Genomic DNA, 17,092 nt, shown 5'->3' with positions numbered 1-17,092 from the left:
CATATATTAGTACATCAAGATACTAGCTTTACCATAAGGCTAGCCATTTTAATATGTTGGAGTAAGACACCAGCAGGGACAGAGAGATGGGATTGGGATATGCATAGGGCTGCTCAGGGAAACTCAACTCCAGCCTCTGAGGATCTCCACACCTACCCATGCCCACTCTCCTCCCACCTTGTTCTGGCTATTTGCAGGAACAATTGCCTCAGTCCAGCCTCTTCACATGGTGGTTTGGGGCAGATTAACATCTTAATGCAATGTAAACCGGACCCAGGATTTGGTCCAATATCCGTTACTGAAACCACACTCTCTTGACCTATTGCAAGATCCACCTTTCTGATATTTGAATATTAATTTGTTTGTCTAACGGTAGCACCGATATAGAATCATAGAATATCAGGGTTGGAAGGGACCTCAGGAGGTCATCTAGTCCAACCCCCTGCTCAAAGCAGGACCAATCCCCAATTAAATCATCTCATTCAGGGATTTGTCAAGCCTGAACTTAAAAACCTCTAAGGAAGAAAATTCCACCACCTCCCTACGTAACCCATTCCAGTGCTTCACCACCCTCCAATGAAAAAGTTTTTCCTAATATCCAACTTAAACCTCCCCCACTGCAACTTGAGACCATTGCTCCTTGTTCTGTCGTATACCACTGAGAACAGTCTAGATCCATCCTCTTTGGAACCCCCTTTCAGGTAGTTGAAAGCAGCTATCAAATCCCCCCTCATTATTCTCTTCTGCCAACTAAATAAGCCCAGTTCCCTCAGCCTCTCCTCATAAATCATATATTCCAGTCCCCTAATCATTTTTGTTGCCCTCTTCTGGATGCTTTCCAATTTTCCACATCCTTCTTATAGTGTGGGGCCCAAAACTGGACACAGTACTCCAGATGAGGCCTCACCAATGCTGAATAGAGGAGAATGATCATGTCCCTCAATCTGCTGGCAATGCCCCTACTTATACAGCCTAAAATGCCATTAGCCTTCTTGGCAACAAGGGCACACTGTTGACTCATATCCAGCTTCTCATCCACTGTAACCCCTAGGTCCTTTTCTGCAGAACTGCTGCCTAGCTGCTCGGTCCCTAGTCTGTAGTGGTGCATGGGATTCTTCCATCCTAAGTGCTGGACTCTGCACTTGAACTTGTTGAACCTCATCAGATTTATTTTGGCCCAATTCTCCAATTTGTCTAGATCCCTCTGTATCCTATCCCTACCCTCCAGCATATCTACTACTCTTCCCAGTTTAGTGTCATCTGCAAACTTGCTGAGGGTGCAACCCATGCCATCTTCCAGACCATTAATTAAGATATTGAACAAACTAGCCCCAAGACTGACCCTGGGGGCACTCCGCTTGATACCAGCTGCCAACTAGAGATGGAGCCATTGATCACTACCTGTTGATCCCAATGATCTAGCCAGATTTCTGTCCACCTTATAGTCCATTCATCCAGCCCATACTTCTTTAACTTGCTGGCAAGAATAGTGTGGGAGACAGTGTCAAAAGTTTTGCTAAAGTCAAGAAATAACACATCCACTGCTTTCCCCTCATCCACAGAACCAGTTATCTCACCATAGAAGGCAATTAGATTAGTCAAGCATGACTTGCCCTTGGTGAATCCATGCTGACTGTTCCTGATCACTTTCCTCTCCTCTAAGTGCTTCAGAATTCATTCCTTGAGGACCTGCTCCATGATTTTCCAGGGACTGAGGTGAAGCTGACTGGCCTGTAGTTCCTCAGATCCTCCTACTTCCCTTTTTTAAAGATGGACACTACATTAGCCTTTTTCTAGTCATCTGGGACCTCCCTGGATCTCTGTGAGTTTTCAAAGATAATGACCAATGGCTCTGCAATCACATCCACCAACTCCTTTAGCACCCTCAGATGCATCTGGGCTCATGGACTTGTGCTCATTCAGCTTTTCTAAATAGTCCTGGACCACTTCTTTCTCCACAGCGAGCTGGTCACCTCCTCCACATGTTGTGCTGCCCAGTGCAGTAGTCTGGGAGCTGACCTTGTTCATGAAGACAGAGGCAAAAATAGCATTGAGTTCATTAGCTTTTTCCACATTCTCTGTCACTAGGTTGCCTCCCCCATTCACTGAGGAGCCCACACTTTCCTTGAACTTCTTCTTGTTGCTAACATACCTGAAGAAACCCTTCTTGTTACTCTTAACATCTCTTGCTAGCTGCAACTCCAAGTGTGATTTGGCCTTCCTGATTTCACTCCTGCATGCCTGAGCAATATTTTTATACCCCTCCCTAGTCATTTGTCCAATCTTCCACTTCTCATAAGCTTCTTTTTTGTGTTTAAGATCACGGATTTCACTGTTAAGCCAAGCTGGTCTCCTGCCATATTACTATTCTTTCTACACATCAGGATGTTTTGTTCCTGCAACCTCAATAAGGATTCTTTAAAATACAGCCAGCTCTCCTGGACTCCTTTCCCTCTCATGTTATTCTCCCAGGGGATCCTTTCCATCAGTTCCCTGAGGGAGTCAAAGTCTGCTTTTCTGATGTCCACGGTCTGTATTCTGCTGCTCTCCTCTCTTCCTTGTGTCAGGATCCTGAACTCGACCATCTCATGGTCACTGCCTCCCAGATTCCCATCCACTTTTGCTTCCCCCTACTAATTTTTCCCTGTTTGTGAGCAGCAGGTCAAGAAGAGCTCTGCCCCTAGTTGTTTCCTCCAGCACTTGCACCAGGGAATTGTCTCCTAAACTTTCCAAAAACTTCCTGGATTGTCTATGCACCACTGTATTGCTCTCCCAGCAGATACTGGGGTGATTGAAGTCCCCCATGAGAATGAGGGCCTGTGATCTAGTAACTTCTGTTTGGTGCCTGAAGAAAGCCTTGTCCACCTCATCCCCCTGGTCTGGTGGTCTATAGCAGACTCCCCCACAACATCACCCTTGTTGCTCACACTTCTAAACTTAATCCAGAGACTCTCAGGTTTTTCTGCAGTTTCATACCAGAGCTCTGAGCAGTCATACTGCTCTCTTACATAAAATGCAACTCCCTCACTTTTTCTGCCCTGTCTGTCCTTCCTGAACAGTTTATATCCATCCATGACAGTACTCCAGTCATGTGAGTTATCCCACTAAGTCTCGGTTATTCCAATCATATCATAATTCCTTGACTGTGCCAGGACTTCCAGTTCTCCTTGCTTGTTTCCCAGGCTTCTTGCATTTGTATATAGTCACTTAAGATAACTTGCTGATTGTCCTGCTTTCTCAGAATGAGGCAGGAGTCCTCCCCTCTTGCGCTCTCCTGCTCGTGCTTCCTCCTGAGTATCCCACTTCCCCACTTACCTCAGGGCTTTGGTCTCCTTCCCCCGGTGAACCTCATTTAAAGCCCTACTCACTAGATTAGCCAGCCTGCTTGTGAAGATGCTCTTCCTTCCGTTTGTTACGTGGAGCTCATCTCTGCCTAGCACTCCTCCTTCTTGGAACACCATCCCATGGTCAAAGAATTCAAAGCCTTCATTCTGACACCACCTGAGTAGCCATTTGTTGACTTCCATGATTCAACGGTCTCTACCCAGGCCTTTTCCTTCCACAGGGAGGATGGACGAGAACACCATTTGCGCCTCAAACTCCTTTATCTTTCTTCCTAGAGCCACATAGTCTGAAGTGACCTGCTCAAGGTCATTCTTGGCAGTATCATTGGTGCCCACATGGAAAAGCAGGAAGGGGTAGCAATCCAAGGGCTTGATGAGTCTCGGCAGTCTCTCCAACTGTTGAGACTCATGGTATCCATTCCACACCATTTCTTACTGAGGCCATCACCTAATAGCAATATCATTTGACTAAGGGCCTGAGCCAAAGCCCATTAAGTCAATAGAAAGACTCCAATTGATTGTGGGTCAAACATTCAGGAGCTAGCAAACAGAGCTGTAAACAGGGGAGTTTGAGTGGGAGTTCTGCTGGAGGAGAAGGTATTTGTATTTGGTTTTGTATTTGTATGTGTAGAGGCTTGTAGGGGCTTTGTGCTGAGAGAGAAGCTGAGCCCTGATTAGGGGGCGGAGCTTCTCTGACTAGAGTCCTATAAAGGTAGCCAGCCAGTCAGGCAGTGGCACAGACAGCTGCAGCGGCACAGAAGCTAGCAAACAGAGGAGTTTGTATTGTGGTGCTTGTTTGGGGTTTGTTTTTGCTGTGGGGGGTGGTCTTTTGGTGTGGTTTGTGTTTCCCAGATTAACAGGATTTAGGTAGGAAGACTATGACAGATATGGAGGCAGCAGTGGGAGTGACTCGTGTAGTGGAAGACACAATGAGGATGACTGGATGTGGAAGCTGCGGTATGTACATGATCCTGGAGGGGGACCTGGTAAGAGTTTTTTCTGAATGAAATGTCATCTGATAGAGCTGATGGAGGAAGAGATCTGAGGTTTGGAGATGCAGGTGGAAAGTCTGGTTGAATTTAGGAAGGGGTTTGAGCAGATGATGGAACAAAGACATGAGGTATCTGAAGGGAAAAGCTCAGACTCACAGATGGAAGCAGGGCTGGGGAATTTTGAGGGGAGACTGGGTGAGGGAAGTGGTCAGTAGAAGCATGTGACGAAAAGAACCAGGCAGAAGAAAAGACGGGCTAGTGAAGGAGAAATAGAGCTTAGGAACAGGTTTGCAGAATTGAAAAATGAAGAAGGGGCTCAGCAGGTAGTCACTGAAGGTGGAAGGGCAAGGAAGAAGAGAAGAGAGGCTAGTCCTATAGGAAAAGGGGAAGAGTCAACGGAGACTACACCAAATATGAGCCCCAGGAGGATACAGGATGGGTTGAAGAGGATTATAAGGGAGAATAGGAATGGAAAGAACTTGCATCCAGAGGGAACAGGGGAGAGACTGGAGAATAGCACCGTCCACCAAAAGGCAGGTCTATGTGATCGGGGACTCTTTATTGAGAAGAATAGACAGGCCTGTAACCAGAGCTGATCCAGAGAATAGAAGGGTGTGCTGTCTTCCAGGTGCTAAGATACGGGATGTAGACCTGAAGTTGAAAAGGATCCTAAAGGGAGCGGGAAACAATCCCCTAATTATCCTTCATGTGGGAACAAATGATATGGCTAGATTCTCACTGGAAAGTATTAAGGGAGACTATGCTAGGCTGGGGAAGACGCTTAAGGAAATCAAGGCTCAGGTGATTTAGTGTGATTCTGCCCGTTCCTAGAGAAGGGGAACAAAGGTGTGACAAGATTATGACTATCAACAGATGGCTTAGGCAGTGGTGCTATAAGGAGGGCTTTGGGATGTATGGCCACTGGGAGGCATTCATGGACAGAGGACAGTTCTCTCGGGATGGACTTCATCTGAGTAGGGAAGAAAATAGACTTCTAGGATCCAGGCTGGCAAGAATTTTTAATGAATCTGTAAACTCAGGAGTTGTACCATATGATTGGAGAATTGCTAATATAGTTCCTATTTTTAAGAAAGGGGAAAAAAATGTGATCCGGGTAACTACAGGCCAGTTAGTTTGACATCTGTAATATGCAAGGTCCTGGAAAAAATTTTGAAGGAGAAAATAGTTAAGGACATTGAAGTCAATGGTAAATGGGACAAATACAACATGGTTTTACAAAAGGTAGATCGTGCCAAACCAACCTGATCTCCTTCTTTGAGGAAAAAAAAGGAGTACATGTGGCACCTTAGAGACTAACACATTTATTAGAGCATAAGCTTTCGTGAGCTACAGTTCACTTCATCGGATGCATGTAGCTCACGAAAGCTTATGCTCTAATAAATTTGTTAGTCTCTAAGGTGCCACAAGTACTCCTTTTTTTTTGCGAATACAGACTAACACGGCTGCTACTCTAAAACCTGTCATTCTTTGAGAAATTAACAGATTTTTAGACAAAGGAAACGCAGTGGATTTAATTTACCTAGATTTCAGTAAGGCGTTTGATACAGTGCCACATGGGGAAGAATTAGTTAAATTGGAAAAGATGGGGATCAACATGAACATCGAAAGGTGGATAAGGAATTGGTTAAAGGGGAGATTACAACGGGTACTACTGAAAGGCAAACTGTCAGGCTGGAGGGAGGTTACTAGTGGAGTTCCTCAGGGATCAGTTTTGGGACCAATCTTATTTAATCTTTTTATTACTGACCTCGGCACAAAAAGTGGGAGTGTGCTAATAAAGTTTGCAGATGATACAAAGCTGGGAGGTATTGCCAATTCAGAGAAGGATCAGGATATCATACAGGAGGATCTGGATGACCTTGTAAACTGGAGTAATAGTAATAGGATGGAATTTAATAGTGAGAAGTGTAAGGTTATGCATTTAGGGATTAATAACAAGAATTTTAGTTATAAGCTGGGGATGCATCAATTAGAAGTAACGGAGGAGGAAAAGGACCTTGGAGTATTGGTTGATCATAGGATGACTATGAGCTGCCAATATGATATGGTTGTGAAAAAAGCTAATGCAGTTTTGGGATGCATCAGGAGAAGTATTTCCAGTAGGGATAAGGAGGTTTTAGTACTGTTATACAAGGCACTAGAGAGACCTCACCTGGAATACCGTGTGCAGTTCTGGTCTCCCATTTTTAAAAAGGATGAATTCAAACTGGAACAGGTACAGAGAAGGGCTACTAGGATGATCCGAGGAATAGAAAACTTGTTTTATGAAAGGAGACTCAAGGAGCTTGGCTTGTTTAGCCTAACTAAAAGAAGGTTGAGGGGAGATATGATTGCTCTCTATAAATATATCAGAGGGATAAATACAGGAGAGGGAGAGGAATTATTTCAGCTCAGCACCAATGTGGACACAAGAACAAATGGGTATAAACTGGCCACCAGGAAGTTTAGACTTGAAATTAGATGAAGGTTTCTAACCATCAGAGGAGTGAAGTTTTGGAATAGCCTTCCAAGGGAAGCAGTGGGGGCAAAAGATCTATCTGGTTTTAAGATTCTACTTGATAGGTTTATGGAGGAGATGGTATGATGAGATAATATGATTTTGGTAATTAATTGATCTTTAAATATTCATGGTAAATAGGCCCAATGATCTGTGATGGGATGTTAGATGGAGTGGGATCTGAATTACTACAGAAAATTCTTTCCTGGGTATCTGGCTGGTGAATCTTGCCCGTATGCTTAGGGTTTAGCCGATCGCCATATTTGGGGTCAGGAAGGAATTTTCCTCCAGGGCAGATTGGAAGAGGCCCTGGAGGTTTTTCGTCTTCCTCTGTAGCATGGGGCACGGGTCACTTGCTGGAGGATTCTCTGTTTCTTGAAGTCTTTAAACCATGATTTGACGACTTCAATAGCTCAGACATAGGTGAAGTTTTTCGCAGGAGTGGGTGGGTGAGATTCTGTGGCCTGCATTGTGCAGGAGGTCAGACTAGATGATCAGAATGGTCCCTTCTGACCTTAGTATCTATGAATCTATGAACTACACCCAGGAATTTTGTTTCTTTTCTTCCAGTAGTTTATATTGGGACAACTCCAAGCCATCCGTGTACAAAATCTTCTCTCTGCTGTGCATTGCCAACATTGCCTGGTGCTCTATATCAGACTTAAATGATAAACTTTGCTTTATAATTATTTAAATTGCCCTATTGCTCAAAATATTGTAGGCTTTTATTCTATTTAGTGTTAATTATACTCCAGTGGGTTCAGCTCTGTTGGCTACAGTCTCAAGTTCAACAGAGTTATTGCTGTTTGCTCTGGATCTAGAACCCAAAAGAACACATGAAACCGTAGGCAAAGAATATCTATCTTTTAGCAGTTTTATTAAAGTTACCAACAGAATCATAAATGTCACAGCATATATAATTCCTAAAAATAAGTACCATGTACTGTTAGGGAGGAGGGAGCTTGACCCCCACCCTCAGTTCCCAGACACAGTTGGCTGGAAAATAACAGTCCAGTCTGCAGACAATTTGATGGGTTTATTGGGGCTAAAAAGTCAGTTTATTCCGAAGCCCTTCACACCAGTCGGGCTTAACCTCTATATGCCAACAGAGTTTTCCCCTATTCCAAAACCTTCCACATCAGTTGGGTTTATCTCTAAATGCTGATAGAGTTTAACCCTATTCTGAAGCCCTCCACACCAGTTGGGCTTATCTCTATATGCCGATAGAGTTATCCTCTTCCCCTCCCTCTTCTACTGTTCTATACGCCGATTGAACCCTGGTCCTAACTCCTAGCTCCACATGCTGACAGAGCTCCCTCTTCCCCTCCCTCTTCTTGGCAAACTTAATTATACTTGTAGTGCCCCTCCCCTAGTACCATCCCTTCCAATATATGGTCATGTTCTGTTCTGGGGGGTCTTGGGGCGATGAGACCATTTCTTTTGCACTTTCGATGGGAGGGGTAAGGAGCGGGGTTACTTTTGGCCATGGTCACGTTCTTGCAGACTTTGCGTCTTCTCCTTACACCTTCCCCTCCCCTCCAGCTTCTTGGTTACCATAGCAACCTCTTGCTCGATTAGCCCCTTATCTTCAAGGCTCCCAGCTTGGGGGGAGGCCTTGTCTTTCACTTACATTCTCTTGTTTGCTTATTCAGCCGGGTTAAACTAAAAGCAAGGCCAGAAGCAAGATTATTATTGTTTGGTCTCTACCCTATTTACTTCACATTCTCCTGGCATGTACCAGTTATACCTACAGACATACTCACATCCTCCTAAATGGTGTTAGAGTCTGTTGGCCTCTCATGGATTGATCATCAATACGGGAGTGGTTCCCTGATGGAGTTTCCCATAGGAAGCTCAATTTTACTGCTCTGGGCACCCTTTTTTATACTGTGATTCTGTCTATACCAACATTCTGCATGTGTACATGAAAGTGTCAACCCTCTCTTTCTTATTGGTCTGTGTCCCCTAGAAACACAAGGGATTCCGAATTCTCTAGGCTGTGTAGGTTCTCTCAAACATTGATGTACCACCTTTATCTTGCAGTTAAGACACCTGTCAGAGATAATATTTGTTGTTGCAGCATTTTATAATTTAATCTTCCCAGCTATACTTTCCAATATTACTAGTTGGTACCTCTTTTCCCATAATCTTTCAGGTTATTTCTCGGTCATTGATTTATGCCATCATTTCTTGTCTCTAAGTCCTAAAATAGCTAAACTAAAGTCTTGCAGGCCTCAGCCTACAGTTTCTTGCATTTCAGCTTGTCTTTTATGTCCACTACATAACTCCTCTAAATACTGATCAGTTTTATACTTTTGTAATCCTGAAAATCGACTCTAATTACCATACAATGAATATATATGGTATAAGATATTGATTAGTCATAACATCACACAATAAATGGATACTAAACTAAGATAATTGGCTGTGCTCACATTAATGCAAGGAGAGATTCTATTTAACAGTTGAGGGTGGAATTTCAGGAGCAGCCATTTTTGGTCTAACTCTGGTCAAACTCCCAATGGAAATAGCCAGTGCAAAGTTGTGAAATCCCAACCTACATTTTTTTTTATTCCTACATTTCACAAGTCTAATCGTACAGAAACCCGAAGCTCTGTTCTGCTTGGCAGTTCAGAGCCCCACCTGCCAATACAGAAAGTCACAAGCACAACAATAACAGCATCTTCACATGTTGTAGAAGCCAAACTAACACATAGGATAGCAGAATCTCTGCCCCAAAGAGCTGGCAATATGTTAGTCTTTGTGTGTTTGCCATAGATTTACTAGAACACAACAGTTTTTTATTGTAATTTTTTGAGTAAAAAAAGTTTTGGTAGGCTGTTTTCCCCCCTCCCTCGGTGAATCATCATGGTCATAATAAACATTTGAAGGTCCTCTTCACCAACTACTTTAAAATTCTTCTTTAAAGAATGACCTCTTCTGATGTCAGAAAGAAGAGCCATCTTCATGATTAAAAACCTTTGAAGAAGTCCCCCCTCATCACAAGAACAAAGCATGAACAAGAATATCCATCCTGTGTGACCTTTTCCCTTGTTTTGAAGTGTCTGAAATGCCAATCAGCAAAGAGCATATTTCTAATCAAAGAAAAGTTCATCAACTAGGATCCCACTCCAACCCTTCATTTGTAACCTAGATTTGCTTTAGACAACAGGGTGAAGTACTTTAGGTAGCTTCTGTACAAGCCTAAAGGCATCCTGCTGTGGGAGAAATCTACTGTTAAGATTAATTCCATAGTGGACACCAATGGGAGTCATTGCTGTGGCAGGTGTGGAGCTGCTATGTAATGATCTCAGAATATTGATATGTGATGTTATGAATACTGTATATGACCTGGTCAGGGAGGAAGTTCCTGTATAATTATCTTGGTCTAGCTTAATAAGGGGCTGTTGGAAAAACAAGTAGGAAAACAACACAATGGAGCTAGATAAGCAACCACCCAATAAACACTGAGGGTGGGGCAACTACAGAACAATGGGCTAGAGCCTGAAAGGAAGCCAAAATTGCACATTGGTTATGCCAGTGCTCGCTCAGTGGTTTGAGCATTGGCCTGCTAAACCCAGGGTTGTGAGTTCAATCCTTGAGGGGCCCATTTAGGGATCTGGGGCAAAAATTGGGGATTGGTCCTGCTTCAAGTAGGGGGTTGAACTAGATGACCTCTGAGGTCCTTTCCAACCCTAACCTTCTATGATTCTAAGAGCTAACAGATCACATCAGATCAGATAAACAGTTAAAAAGTGACTTAGTCTCTGGGATGCATGAGGGGGTGATCAAAAAGACTGAGCAGTTTTTAAAGGACACTCTCCCTGAAGCAGACGGGAGTGAATTGTTTTGTGAATTAAAGGCAGAGGTTATGCCACCTGACCCTAGCATTCTTGGAGGGGGTGGGGGGGAGTCTATAGGAAGCTTAGATGAATAGGCACCTGGTAAACTAGACATGTGTATAGCCTGTTTACTGTTTTAAAATCAGTTTTCTCTAATACCCTTTGGTACTAAATGAATATAATACTGGGCTTTAAGAAGGCTGTCTGGTCACTGCATTAACCACCAGTCACTGCTCCTGGAGGGAGCAGGACTGCAGCTAGTGAACGTAAATTGGGCCTGCTGAGGAAATTACAGGTAGTGCTAAGACCCAGTCTAAGAATGGGAGAATCACATGATTCCATCCTAAGAGAGAGGTGATGGCCCCAGCACTGAGATCTGAGAGGAATGCATTCAAAAAGACCAGAAGAGATGAGAGATTCAGTTATCCCTGCAACTGTGACCATTGCCTAAATCCCAGTGTATTGCTATGAAAATGCAGGATTTATGTCTATTATCTCTTGGGGTTATATATTTGCAAACTATGTGACTGTTGCCCTGACATGGCTGCCATTTTCATTCCACCCCCAACTAGTGCAGTTCCCTCCTGGGCTGTGAGGGCAAGAGTTGGTGCACAGTATCCTGCGCACAGAAATGTGGACCCTGAGAACACCAGAGTGAACCACTGGGTTCTCTGTATTAAAAAAAGAGGGTGAAGGCTTTCTTTTATTGGAAAGGTACATATAGTGCAGGAAGGAAAGATATTTGGCCAAATTCTCAAGGGAGTTCCCGCTCCTTTACCCTAAGGTGGTGCAAGGGGTCTGTAATCTGTCTGAAAATTTCTAGCAAAGAATTTGCTGTTTGCACATTTTTGTCTGATTGAGATCTGCATCTCTGCCTTTTCCTGCAGCTTTATATCAGACGATCCCAGAAGAGGCAAGGCACAGTTAGGGTATGCTGCACCAATCCTCTCTTGGCATGGGGTCCATGAACGACACTTGGCCAATAACACAACTTCTTAGAACATCCCAGAAGCATCTCTGGGTGGTGTCAGGACCAAGGCCAATTCTCAGGATAAGGGAACTTTAACACACTCCACTCTAGAGGGGAGCGGAGCTCTGGCACAGTGGAGACTCTGGCCAATTTACTGGATAGGCTGATAATCTGAAAGCTGTGACAGTCTGAAACATCAATGTATCTGTTTAGGTTCTTAAATTGGTGTCCATTATCATGCGATTTATATGGGCTAAAATAAAACAGCCTCGCTTGTCACACAGGACCCTTAAAAATCCTGGGCAACTGGAGGTATGAGGTTGCCAGATTTGTATCTATATTATCTAGCATTACAAATGTGTCCTATTGTAAGGTAGTTCCCCTGCAGTAGCTCTGTATGCACACCACCCTGGTCTGAGATAGAAAAAAATCTTAGTTTTGCTACTAGGTTCCCTCTCTTCTTTTATATACTAAAGAGGCTACCCACACCCTTAAGAAAAAATCCAGTCTTTGCAAGATGATTACAGCATCCAATTTTACTAATTCTCTTCTCTTACCACAATGGGATCACCTGTGCCTCAGGATCAAGGCCAGCTCCACACTTAAGACAATTTGGATAGAAAGGGGATTAACAAAAATTAAAGGTATAATACAAGATGATAGATTGGCCTCCTACAATTACACCTGTAACTAATATCAGCTACTGCTGTCTCACAGTTCCTTCTTTCGGTGGCTTTGCTCAAGGATTCATGCAAGGATAGGGGACAATTGGTCTGTTTCAACTCTCTCACCTGTAGAAGAACATGTTAAGAAATAGGGAAACAAAAGGCACTTTGTAGGAATTACTTATAGGTGGCTTAATGCTCTTCATTAGCCTTTCAATCTCAGTCTTGAAGAAAAATGGGGAAAATAACTTAGCCTTAGTATCACAACAGAAACATGGGGAGGATATCTGGCTTATTGTGAAAGATATCTTATCCTTGCAATTCTTCCAGAACATAATATTAAACAGGTGGTACTGGACTCCAGAATGTTTGCTTAAGGTTAGGGAACACAGTGAATACTGGAGATGCGAACAGCCACATGCCAACCTCTCACATATCCTCTATACCTGTCAAAAATGCATGTGTTCTGGAATGCCACATTCAGTGCTCTCTCAAAAACTTTAAGAGTTGCTATCCTATCTTCTCCAAGACCGTGTATTTTAGAGGTGCAGGGTGAGTTGGTATTACCAGTTAACATTAAGAAATGGATTGCAGTAACTTTTTTGGTGGCCAAAAGAGTTATTTTCAGAAAATGAAAATCTGCAATTCCTCTGTCATACACAGACTGGCTTAGCGAGCTCTCTACTACTGAATTAATGAAGAAAAAATGACTCTTTTAAATAGAAACACTTGGAAAAAATGAGGACGTTTTGTTACACATGATACTATTACATACTTTTGCAGTTTAGTATGCATTAGTCCCTGATACTCATAGGTTATAGTCTCACTTATTTATCTATCTATTTAGTCACTTTAATAACGAATGCCCTGCATGACCTCAATGGTGCCAGCTTTTTGTTTTAGTTTTGTTATTTTCCAGGTTTTACAAATAGTGAGCATTGAATTTTGTTATTTATACATTATTTCCATCATGTGCATGTATTTATATATGTTTTGTTCTGTGTTTATATTTCATACTAGATAATAAAAATATAGTTTAAAAAGAATCCCCCCTCCCAAGTAAAAACAACAATCCCTCTCTCTTCATTCTTTTCAGTAAGAGACAGGTTTAGGGATGGGAGTTTTTAAAATTGAATATAGGAGTGTAAGTGTTGGAAATCAGTGATTGCCGTACTGTAGGAAAACTTGGGCTAAGAAGTGGGTGACATTTAGGTCAGAAAAAGTTGAAAACAAACACAATTGCCTATATTTTACAAATTAATTGTAACATAAAACCATGATGAAAATAATTTTGGGATTTAAAAAAAGTATATTTTTAAGCTTTAATGATTGTAACTCTGAGCTGAATGGGTAAAAAAATTGCCCAACTTTTTTATTCTCCAGTTTGCTTGTTGAAATTCATCAGTTCTTTTCCAACTTCATCCTTAAAATATATAGACTTTTTTATTCAGCACCGTATTACTCCGTTAGTAGTATTTAAACCAGTTGTGAAACAGGCCCATAGCATATAGCCATTGTCTTCTTCAAAGTACTTTTCAAATATCAGCTACCTGGTTACTTAATGGCCACAACAAGCTTATTGGGTAGGTGATTATTATATCCACTAAAAGTGGAAGGAACTGAAGCAGAGCAGTTAAGTGACCTGCACAAGGCCATAGAGGGTGTCAGTGTACAAATGGGATTATAAATCAGGAGTGTCCTGCAATCCTATGTTCATGTCACAAGACCACACCTCTTCATTGGATCATAAAGGTCAGGCAGAGTGAATGAATTGAGTGAAATGACAATTACACAGCAGGCAGAGGTCCCAGAGGAAAGCAATGGTACAACGTACAGTATTAGCATATGCAAGTAAAATTATAGCCCATATTTTCAAAAAAGCCCATCTCTCAGCAGTAGAGCTGGTTAGAAAACCATTTTTTTCTACATAACATTTTTATTTTTCATCAAAAAAACAAATTGCAAAATTGATTTTGTTTCAGTCTTCAGTCAAAAATTTTAAGTTTGGCGGTGTTCCTGACCCCCCCAAAAAATGAAAACCGACACTTTCTACAAAAACGTTCATTGATTTGAAAATTCAATTTTCCATCAGAAAATAGTCTTGACAGGAAATTTTTGACCATCCTTACTCAGTAGCTTCTAGTGTGGCATTTATGGCAATTTTCAACAGAGCTCTGCACCCAACATGCTTAGCTCTTTTGAAAATCTGGCCATTTATTTTGCTGCCTCCAAAGGGGAACTGAGCTCTTTTTGAAAATCTGGCTAAGCACATCTGAAAATTCTGGAAAATGGTGTTCCTGAGAGAGGCTATAGTTAGGGGGTGATTAGCTGCTAGTTTGTCTAACCCTGCGAAGATCAAAACTTATCCTGAGCTACAGTATCTGTAATTACACTATACAGCATGTTGTGCATTAATATTCTGTTATTGATTTATACAACTGACTATAAAATTTAAGTCATCACCGATCAAAACAAACCAAGAAGAAAGCATCCCTGAGTAACTAAGGAGCAGATACTATGCTGTCCAGTATTCCACACAACTCTTCATTTAGCCATCAGTATAAAGATGCCTAGTTTCTATAGTAACTGGTACATCAATTGTTCTTTATTAAATGGCACCTCTCAGATACAGAACACCTTCTTAGCCAAGAATATACATGCTGATGAATTACCTGCATTCTTTATAATTGAGAAAAAGAACATGCAAAAGTAGATCAGTTGTCTTTAAAGGTATAACTGGTGTTGCAGCAACTCTTATGTTACTTTTTCCCAAATGTGTTAAATAATTTGTGGGCCGATTCCTAGAACCGAAGGCCAGAAGGGACCATTAGAACATCTAGTCTGACCTTCAGTATATCACAAGCCATTAAATTTCATCCAGTTATCCCTTTATTGAGCCCAAAAACTTGTGTTTGGCTAAAGCATCTTTTTTCAGAAAAGCATCCAGTCTGGATTTGGTGACATCAAAGAGACGGAGAATCCGTCACTTCCCTTGGTAGTTTGTTCCAGTGTTAATCACCCTCACTATTAAAAATGTGTGCCTAATTTCTAATTTGAATTTTTCTGGTATTCGCTTCCAGGCATTGGTTCTTGTTATGCCTTTCTCCACTGGACAAGAGTCCTTTCGTACCCACTATTTTCTCCCCCGGAAGGTACCTATACTCTGTAATCAAGTCATCTCTCAAGCTTCTTTTTGATTAGCTAAACCTATTAAGCTCTTTATGTCTCTTGCTATCAGGCATTTTCTCCAGTCCTCAAATTATATTTTGTGGCTCTTTTCTGCACCCTCTCCAATTTTTTCAACATCTTTTTAAAAAGTGGAAACCAGAACCATATGCAGTATTCCAGGATCAGTCTGACCCAGGCCGTAAATCACCTCCCTCCTTTTACAATAGAGGTAAAATCACCTCCCTCCTCCTACTTACTCCTCCCCTGTTTATACAGCTAAGGAACTCATTAACTCTTTTTGCCACAGCATAGCCATGAGTTCTCATGTTCAGTTGCTTGTCCACTATCACCTCTCAATCCTTTTCAGAGTCACTCTTTCCAGTATACAGTCCCCCATTTTATAGCTATGGCTGACATTCTTTGTTCCTAGATGTATAACCTTGCATTGTATTTGAATGGGTCCAGCTTACCACACAACCCAGACCTCATTCAATGATTCCCCATTGACCACTCCCGCTTTGAGCTCTCTCATGTAGCCAGTTCTTAATCCATTAAATGTGTGCTCTTTTTATATTGCATAGCGCTAATTTTAAAATCAGAATATCGTGATACTAAGTCAAATGTCTTACAGAAATATTTAATATTACCTACAAATACACTTGCATATATTACCTCTATCAGTTACCTTTGTCAACAAAATTAGGTTTTTTGACAAGACATACTTTCTATGTAGTTTTCTGTTTCATTCCTCCAAAGATAGGTTCGTCAGTAGTTGACTCACAGAATATCTGATAACGATTCCATACTTTTAGCTGGGTTTCCTGTTTCGCTTTCTCCTCTTAGTCACAAGTCACCAGTCCACTCCTTTGGTTTCTACTCTCTCCAGTGCCCTTATTGCTGATCCTTCCGCCTTGTGGCGTCTGTCGCAATGACTTCCAAATCTTGTTGTCCAAGAAGTCTTTGTTTTCCTCAGATGCCACACAGTGCTGAAACCTGTGCTTCCAGACCACACATATTCTCCTCCAATGTGGCCACCAGTTTGCATTTTATATACATGAAATCTCTTCTGTCTTCTGGCAGAAAGGAGAATATAGCACATCCAAGGTAGGTCACAGCAGTTGAACCCTGCTTAAACTGAAGGAACCACACTCCCTTCTTTCAATGCCCCTTTTTGCTGCTTCTGTTTGCTTGCTCAAAGATTTGCTTGGCAGCTGATTTATATACTAAGTATCACTGCCTAATTCCACACCCTTGCTAATGGGGAGGGATTAACCACTCAGAGATTTCAAACACTGGGTCCAGTCAAGGACTGAAGGGTCCCAGCCACACACATGATCCTGCTCTCATACCAGATTTATATCAGTGTATCTCCACTGGCTTCAATGGAGTTATTCAAGATTTATAATGGTACAGGTTAGAGAAGAACCAGGCCTTTGTTTGTAATCCACACATAATTATTAATAAGGACAATATGTGGAAAGAGGCCCCTGAAAAACGCAAAGTCTCATTGAATTTCCTCACTGCAGTCCACTCTTCGTTTCAGACAAAGCACTAGTTTCTCAGTGGAATTAGTCCTATTTACACCAGCTGAGA

At 42.0% G+C, this 17,092-nt stretch overlaps 1 long non-coding RNA gene across 1 annotated transcript; it reads right to left on the bottom strand.

Annotated features, from left to right (window-relative positions):
* Nucleotides 1-8,591: 8,591 nt before the first annotated feature.
* LOC122460970 lies at nucleotides 8,592-14,880 on the bottom strand. Its single transcript, XR_006282643.1, has 3 exons — nucleotides 14,870-14,880; nucleotides 12,997-12,999; nucleotides 8,592-8,731 (listed from the first exon to the last, which is right to left on the bottom strand). It is a non-coding gene; the product is annotated as an uncharacterized LOC122460970 (long non-coding RNA).
* Nucleotides 14,881-17,092: the final 2,212 nt, after the last annotated feature.

This window comes from Dermochelys coriacea, chromosome 1 (assembly GCF_009764565.3).
Source record: "Dermochelys coriacea isolate rDerCor1 chromosome 1, rDerCor1.pri.v4, whole genome shotgun sequence".
In the NCBI taxonomy this organism is placed as follows: domain Eukaryota; kingdom Metazoa; phylum Chordata; order Testudines; family Dermochelyidae; genus Dermochelys; species Dermochelys coriacea.
Note: the sequence above shows the minus strand (reverse complement) of the source record. Positions and strands in the feature narration are given on the sequence as shown.